This window comes from Aegilops tauschii, chromosome 2, assembly GCF_002575655.3.
Source record: "Aegilops tauschii subsp. strangulata cultivar AL8/78 chromosome 2, Aet v6.0, whole genome shotgun sequence".
In the NCBI taxonomy this organism is placed as follows: Eukaryota; Viridiplantae; Streptophyta; class Magnoliopsida; order Poales; family Poaceae; genus Aegilops; species Aegilops tauschii.
In genome coordinates, this window is record NC_053036.3 from 580,147,297 (window position 1) to 580,156,036 (window position 8,740).

Below are 8,740 nucleotides of genomic sequence, written 5' to 3' on the forward strand. Positions count from 1 at the left end.
TATGGGGTTGGTTGATAAGAACCTCAGCCAGTCAAACACTATCTTCCATGGTGTGGTACCGGGTAAGTCCGCTTATCCAGTCGGCAAGATCGAATTAGAAGTGGCTTTTGGTGATGAGAACAACTACAGGGTGGAGAAATTGACCTTTGAGGTGGTCAAGATAAGAAGTCCATACCACGCTATATTTGGACGGCCAGCTTACGCCAAGTTCATGGCACGGCCGTGTTATGTGTACTTACAGCTCAAGATGCCGGGTCACAATGGGACCATTACGGTTCACGGCAGCCGGAAAGTGGCTCTCGAGTGTGAGGAAGGTGATGCAGCTTATGCAGAGTCTGTTTGTGCTACAGAGGAGTTGAAGTTTTACAAAGACAATGTTGACCCAACAGACATGACCTCTCTGAAGAAGCCGACTACGGAGACTGAGCCGGCGATGAAATTTAAGTCGGCTGATAAAACTAAGCTTGTTGATTTTGTTCCAGGAGATTCATCTCAGCAGTTTAGCATCAGTGCCAATCTGGATCCAAAATAGGAAAGCGCGCTCATCGAGTTCATCCGTGAGAATAGGGACATCTTTGCATGGAAGCCTTCGGACATGCCAGGTGTACCTAGAGAACTCGCTGAGCATACTCTCAATGTTGATCCAAAATTTAAGCCGGTCAGACAGTTCCTTCGACGGTTTAATGAGGAGAGGCGGAAAGCCATTGGTGAAGAAGTGGCCCGGCTCTTGGCGGCCGGGTTTATTGTTGAAGTTTTTCACCCAGAATGGTTGGCTAACGCGGTGCTCATACTCAAGAAGAACGGCACCTGGCGGATGTGTGTGGACTACACGGACTTGAACAAGGCGTGTCCGGCTGATCCTTTTGCCCTCCCCCGTATTGATCAAATCATTGATGCTACGGCAGGTTGTGCACGCTTAAGTTTCTTGGATGCTTATTCCGGGTATCATCAGATTAAGATGGCATTTAAGGACCAGGAGAAGACGGCCTTCATCACTCCCTTTGGAGCCTTCTGCTATGTGTCTATGCCCTTTGGACTCAAATGTGCACAGGCGACTTATCAGCGTTGTGTACAGAATTGTCTTCATAAACAGATCGGGCGCAATGTTCACGCTTACGTGGACGATATTGTGGTTAAATCCATCAAGGAGGAAACCCTGATAGATGACTTAAGGGAAACCTTTGACAATCTCCGGGTCTATAAGATGATGCTTAACCCGGCCAAGTGTGTTTTTGGTGTTCCTGGAGGCAAACTATTGGGCTTTTTGGTTTTTGACAGAGGCATTGAGGCTAACCCGGAGAAGATCAAGGCCATCCCTCCCTAGCTAAGCCGGCGTGTATAAATGACGTTCAGCGCTTGGCGGGTCGCATCACTGCTTTAAGCCGGTTTATAAGCCGTTTGGGTGAGAAGGCTATGCCCTTATATCAGTTGATGAAGAAAACTGATAACTTTGTCTGGAATGATGCAGCTAATACCGCTTTTGAGGATTTGAAAAAGCAGCTGGCAGAGCCCCCAGTCCTTGCTGCTCCGGTTGATAAGGAGCCCTTGCTACTGTATGTGGCGGCAAATGCGCGAGCCGTCAGCGTGGCTATTGTGGTGGAGCGCAAGGAGGCGGGTAAGGAGCATCCGGTTCAGCGGCCGGTTTATTATGTCAGCGAAGTGATCATTGAGTCCAAACAGCGGTACCCGCATTGGCAGAAGCTCGTATATGGTGTGTTCATGGCAAGCCGGAAGCTTAAGCATTATTTCCAGGGTCATCCCATCACTGTGGTCAGTTCTGCCCCTCTCGGTGATATTATTCAAAACAGAGAGGCCACAGGGAGAATTGCTAAGTGGGCTATAGAACTTGGACCTCATGGCCTCAAATATGTGCCACGCACTGCTGTTAAATCTCAGGCTTTGGTGGATTTCATCAATGATTGGACAGAGTCACAAGTGCCTGAGCAAAAGCCGGATAATACTTATTGGACTATTCACTTTGATGGGTCTAGACAGCTGGAGGGCTCGGGGGCTGGCGTTGTATTGGCTTCCCCTAAGGGTGACAAGTTCCATTATGTGCTACAGTTGATGTTTCCTTGCACTAACAATGCGGCTGAATACGAGGCTTTGCTCCACGGTCTTCGGATGGCTAAGGAGATGAGCTTAAGCTGGGTAAGGTGCTTTGGTGACTCAGATCTGGTGGCTCAACAAGTATCAGGCACATGGGATTCTAAGGATCCTCTCATGGTGGCTTATCGCCGCGAGGTTGATGCCATTGCTGGGCACTTTCAGGGATACCAAGTGGAGCACATTGATCGCAGGAAGAACGAGGCGGCTGATGCTTTAAGCCGGCTAGGCTCTCAGCGAAAGCCGGTGCCGCCTAACACTTTCCTGGATGTCCTGTATAACCCTTCGGTTAAGTTGCCTACAGAGGAGGACTTGGCTATCCCTGACCCGGAGGCACGACTGGTGGCGGCTCTTCATGTCATACCAGACTGGACAATGCCATATCTGGCTTATATAACCCGGGGAGAGTTGCCTGAGGATGAAACTCTGGCCGGGCAAATAACCCGGCGGGCTAAGTCAATGATCGTCATCGATGGCGAGTTACATCATCGCAGTGTTTCAGGGGCATTTCAACGTTGTATCTCCCCTGAGGAAGGCCAAGAGATCTCGCGGGAGATCCATGAAGGGGATTGTGGCCATCATGCCGGCTCAAAATCCCTGGTAGCCAAGGCTTTCCGTCATGGTTTTTATTGGTTGACGGCTCATGCTGATGCAGAGGACTTGGTCAGTAAATGTGATGGTTGCCAAAGGTTCTCACGACGGGCTCATGTGCTGGTTCAGGAGTTGAGGATGATCCCAATCACTTGGCCCTTTGCGGTCTGGGGGCTTGATATGGTTGGGCCTTTTAAACGGTCCAAGGATAAGAAGACCCACCTCTTGGTGGCAGTTGACAAGTTCACAAAGTGGGTGGAAGCCGAGCCAGTTAGCAAGTGCGATGCAGCCACGGCGGTTCAATTTATGAAAAAGGTGATTTTCCGCTTTGGTTTTCCGCACAGCATTATAACTGACAATGGCACCAATCTCTCCAAAGGCGCCATGGAAGAGTTTTGTCAACGAGAGCATATCCGGCTTGATGTTTCTTCAGTGGCTCATCCTCAATCCAATGGTCAAGCTGAGAGAGCTAACCAGGAAATTCTGAAGGGCATCAAGCCCCGGCTTTTGGTCCCTTTGCAACGGACGCCGGGTTGTTGGGTGGAGGAGTTGCCCTCCGTCTTATGGAGCATCAATACTACTCCTAACAGATCTACAGGCTTCACGCCTTTCTTCATGGTTTACGGAGCGGAAGCAGTCCTCCCCAGTGACATCCGTCACGACTCACCTCGCGTGGCGGCTTATGTTGAGACGGATAATGAACAGGCGCGCCAAGATGCTCTTGACTTGTTGGATGAACAGCGTGATGTGGCAGCAGCCCGGTCAGCGATTTACCAACAAGACTTGCACCGTTATCATAGCCGCCGGGTCAAATCCCGGGTCTTCCAGGAAGGCGACCTTGTGCTCCGGCTCATCCAGGATCAAACAGATGCACACAAGTTATCCCCACCTTGGGAAGGGCCCTTTGTGGTCAGCAAGAACTTGCACAACAGGTCATATTATCTCATTGACATTGAGCACAAAGATTCACGTAAGTCTGAGGAAGAGACCCGTCGGCCGTGGAACATAGCTCAGCTTCGGCCTTACTACACTTGAGCTACCGGCTCTCGTGGTGTACATATTCATTTCAGCCATGTATATATTATGATAAGCAATAAAGCAGGACCTCTGTCATTTTCTCTCCTCCAAATATGTGTGTGTTGTTTTTTACAAAATTACATGCTGACTTAAAGGAGGATCCGGCTTATGATCGTATTCGAATCTAGCCGTAAGCAGTAAAGTCACTTGGGGGCTTCCTGTTCAAACATGGGTCGTATTCGAACCAAAGAGAACATAGCTGTCGATACCCATTTGATTGGCAAAGTGCCGAGCTCATTGGGAGGTTGCCTTTGGTCATATTTGAATCATGGTTTAACCCCTCTGAGAACCGACGTGGATCGTATTCGAATCAGCGTCGTTAAACAATTTTAAGAATCACTTGGGGGCTTCCTGTTCAAACATGGGTCGTATTCGAACCAAAGAGAACATAGCTGTCGGTACCCTCTTGATTGGCATCGCCACACCCACTGCGGGCTATATGGTCGTATCCGAATCTTAGCTTAACCCCTTGGGGCCGGGTCTCTGGTCGTATTTGAACCGGAAGCCCCTAAGTTCTTCTGCTTTTTCACAAGTTTACTCTGAGGTGTGCATGGCCGGGTTTCACGTGCCGACTTAACTTTGGTTTACAGTGTTAGTTGCACGTCATGGGTGTCATCAAGGCACGTAAATCAGAGTTAAGGTGTCAACTTACTGCACCGGGTTATTTAAACCGGAAGTATACTTACAGGCTGTTAAGTGTGATTGTTACGGCTATGTTCAGAGAATAATTAAGGACCAGTCTTTTTTGATTCATATTCCGGGTTATCTATCCCAAACACCTGATTCTCAGGGCGGTAAGCCGCCTCGAGACTTGTGATTTGCCTTTCTATGCAGATACTTAAAGGCACCTTTTGAGGTTGAGAAAAACAAAGGGATGATTATGACCCGGAGAAACGTAAAGGAGACAAATTCAAAGGGCTTTCGCATTCAAAACGTGCACGACGGCACGGCAGAGATAAACTGTTGCACCTACTCTATTACAATAATTCTCCAAGTCTAAAAGATGGAACACTGTTTGGTAAACCGCCAGCTAAATTATGATGCCCGCTGAGTTGAAGTCCCCGGCTCATTCCTGTCTTCTCCTCCGGCTGATCCCAAGACTTCGAAGGTTGATGATTTCCAATCGATGCCGCTGAGAGCTTCGAACTGGGCTTCTTCGTCAATTAACCCGGCCGGGTCAATCTCCGGGGCGAAGGTGTGCTGACGAGCCGGAGGAATCAGATTGAGAGCTTCATAGCGAGGGGTTGGAATCCTCTGATTCTCCGCATCGTAACCCGGCTGGTACTTGGTTAAGTCGGTGTCATTCCCGATGATGGTGGCCACCGGGCGTACAGCCTTCACACACGCCGCGAAGTTCTTCTGGTCGAAGGCTGAGCCGTCTTCCTTCAGGCTTGGGTAACCCAGGGCGATGTCTGCCGGGTCTAGCTCCGGCAGGAATGCTTTGGCCCGGCTTAGCGCGGCGATTGCTCCGGCTCTCGCAGAGGCTCGTCGTAGCTCTTGGATCCGCTGCGGCAGAACAGCGAGCCGGCGCAGGACTTCGGCCAGATGAGTTGGCACCTCGTTGGATAGGGCCACCACAGCTAAGGCACGCTGTGACCCGGTGTAGAGCTGTTCCACTAGGGTGTACACGGCCTTTAACTTGGTGACCACGCTCTGGTTGAGGTTAGCACTCCTGGGACCTGTTTAACAAGATCAGATAAGCCGGTAACAAGGATGAATCATGACATATATAGACTTGATGAAAGCCGGTGAGGCGACTTACCGAAGATAGCAGCCACCATTTGGGAAACCTGGCGCTTTAGGCCGGAGAGCTCGGCGGTCTTCTCAGCGAGAGCCTTCTCCGCCTGTTCCGCCCGGGTCACCAGTGCGGCCTTCTCTTCGACCCAGGCTTTCCTCTCAGCATCAAACTCGGTCTTCAATTTTTCGTGAGTGGCGATGCTGGATACAAACTTGGCATTTGCCTTCCGGGTCTCCATCTCCTGCATCTTCAGCCGGCTCTTGAGATCCGCCTCTAGTTTCTTGCCAACAGCCTGCATATATTTTCGGGTTAATTGACAGTCATTATATAAGTCCCAAGCGTTTTCCAAGCAAAGACACTTGGCACTTGGGGGCTAATGCATATTGAACGTATCTATCTACATAATGCCGACTCAGTTGAGTAAGCCGGAACCTAAGTCTACAACATATTCAAGTATAAGTCGTCGACTTGGGGGCTAGCATGGCAAAGGTAACTATGCAGTAAAGTAAGAAGACAGCAGAAGGGTACCTCGGATTTTTGTTGGATCTGGTTGACCATGGCGACCTCGGCGTCCCGGCTCTTGTGGACTTGGCTGATGTAGCCAGAGACGAGCTCTCCAATGCTCAAGTCGGTGTAGCCGGAGAGGTCCAGGTTCACCCGGTGGGGCTGCAGTAACTCCCCCTTCGCGGAGCATTTGGCCAACGCGGTCGGTCTCACCGGCTCAACGAATTCCGTCCGGGTGATTACCACGTCCGGGTCGTCTGCTGGTGGAGCTGAGCCGGAGGCCTCCGGGTTAACCGAAGCTTCGGTCGTTGTCTTGGTAGTCGGGGCAGGGGCCTCAGGCGCCGTGTCCATTGGAGTGGTGGCTTCGGGGGCGGAGGCAGCTGGCGGCTCTTGAGCCGTCGCCTCCGGGTCAGGTAAGTCTGGCACTCCGGCTGACCTGGTCTTCTTCGCTCTTTTGGTGAGCTTTGCCTAGGCACTGAAAAGGCAGAAGTGTTAGGCACACAAAGAGTAAGTACAGACAAGATAATGTAAGGAGATTGTTATTACCCGGGTGCAGTCTTGAAGGCCGGCAGACTTGACTGCATGGAGTCACCCGAAGAGGGGGAGGTCTCCTGATAATTGGAGTCAGAAGAGTTGAGTGGCTGACGGATAACACCCGCCAACAGATGAAAAGGGTACAGGTGAGAAAAAACCTCAGTGCGACGCTTCCTTGTTGCGTCGGGTAACCCGGCGGAGAGGTCGGTGTCCTTGCGGGCCCGGGTGTGACGCCGGCTTTCGTGAACCTGCTGCTTCAAAAGAAATTGAGGGTCTTGATAAGCTAACGGATGTGAAAAGCTTACTTTCCGGGTTACTCTTCGGACTTTCAGCTGTGGCAAAGGCTCCGAGTCGGAGGAAAGTGACATTACCTCTTCAACCACCGGGTTACTGGCGCCGGTGTCATCCTGTAAATGAGCCAAGTGTTGATAAGGCGGACAGCAACAAACAACAAATATAGCAGGAGTTTAAAGATTTAAGGGTTACCTCTGACTCGGAGCTGTCACTTAATTGCATTAGCTCTAAAGCAGTGGGTCGGCTTCCCTTCTTGCGAGGGGCGGCTTTCTTGGCGGCTTTCTTCGCCTTCCTGGCCTTCTTGGCCGCTTCGTGGTCATATTTGATCCGCCAGAACTTATCATCAGCCTGAAAGATACAATGATTAATTCTTAAAACGGTTCAGATGAAGGTTATATGCAGACGAAGATAAAAGTTAAAGTCAGCGGATTACCGCTGGGGCTGGATTGGTCTTGCAGAAGGGGGCTAACCCGGTTCTTCCGCAGTCTGCCAGGCTCTCATTTAGAAGGGCCTTGGTCTCTTCCTCTGCAACGTCTTCTGGAAGATCATTGCGACTGTGCCTCTGCGGGTCATCCTTTCGCCCGGTGTACTCGCACATTAAGCCGGGGCGGCGGCTCAATGGGATCACCCGCCATGAGATCCAGACCCGGACCAGGTCAATTCCGTTCAGACCGTTGCCTAGCAAGGCCTTGATCTTATTGATAGTTGGAAGCAGAGGCTGGCGTTCCGCTGTAGTCAGTTTGTCCGACAGCGGATGAATCGGCTCTAGACGGGTTGGGCGAAAGCCGGGCAGCGGGTTCTCGTCAGCCGGGGACGTATCTTGGCAGTAGAACCAAGTCATATTCCAGTCCTTGGGGTGGCTTGGCGGCTCTGCGTAAGGGAAAAGATAGTCCCTACGCCGCTGGATGGAGATGCCGCCTAATTCCAGACTTGGCCCGTTGGCACACTCATTTTGGCGGTTTAAGTAGAACAGCTCTCTGAAAAGCAGTAAACTGGGCTCTTCTCCAAGGTACACTTCACAGAAGACTTGGAAGTTGTAGATGTTGGATACGGAGTTGGGTCCTATATCCTGAGGCCGTAGGTCAAAGAAGTTGAGCACGTCCCTGAAGAACTTTGAGCCGGGCGGTGCGAAGCCCCGGCTCATATGGTCTGCGAAGATCACTACCTCCCCGTCCCTTGGCTATGGTCTCTCTTCCGACGGGTCAGGGGCACGGTAGGACATGATTTCCTTCTTAGGCAAATATCCAGACTTAACGAAATTGGCCAGGGTCTCGTCGGTGACGTTGGACCTCATCCAGTTGCAAGTGATGGGAGCCTTGGGAGGCATGGTGAAGGTTGGTGGTCTATGATAAAGAGAAAAGTGTCCGGGTTAATTATAAGCCGGAGATCTATTGTTCAAACTAAGATGGCGGCTTATGAAGGGGACTAATGATATATATTCAGATACGGTGGGTTATTTAAGCCGCAGGGGGATTCAGAGTAAATTGGTTATTTACTACAGTTAAGCCGGAGGATTCTACAGAACATGGTTCTCTTTAAACCGGAAAGTTCTACGGCGCGTGTTTTCTTTAAGCCGGAAATGTAAGCCGCCAAGATTCAATGGTTGCAGTTTTTACTAAGTGTGGTAAAACAGGTTTCGCATACTACCGTAACTTTTTTGGATCAAAATGGTCGGAGCAAAGAAAATTTTCTAGACCTAAAATGCGAACGCAGGGGAGTTCTTGAGCTTGAAGGAGATCTTATGCAGTGGAAAGAAGTATGTTTTGCAGGTGAAATGAGTAATAAACAACTACTGCAACAAGTTTATATATATCTAAGATCAAACAAGGGTGGCAACTACAAGAACTACTGAAGCCTGCGGACAATGGCGAAGAACACGTATGAACTGTTTGAACT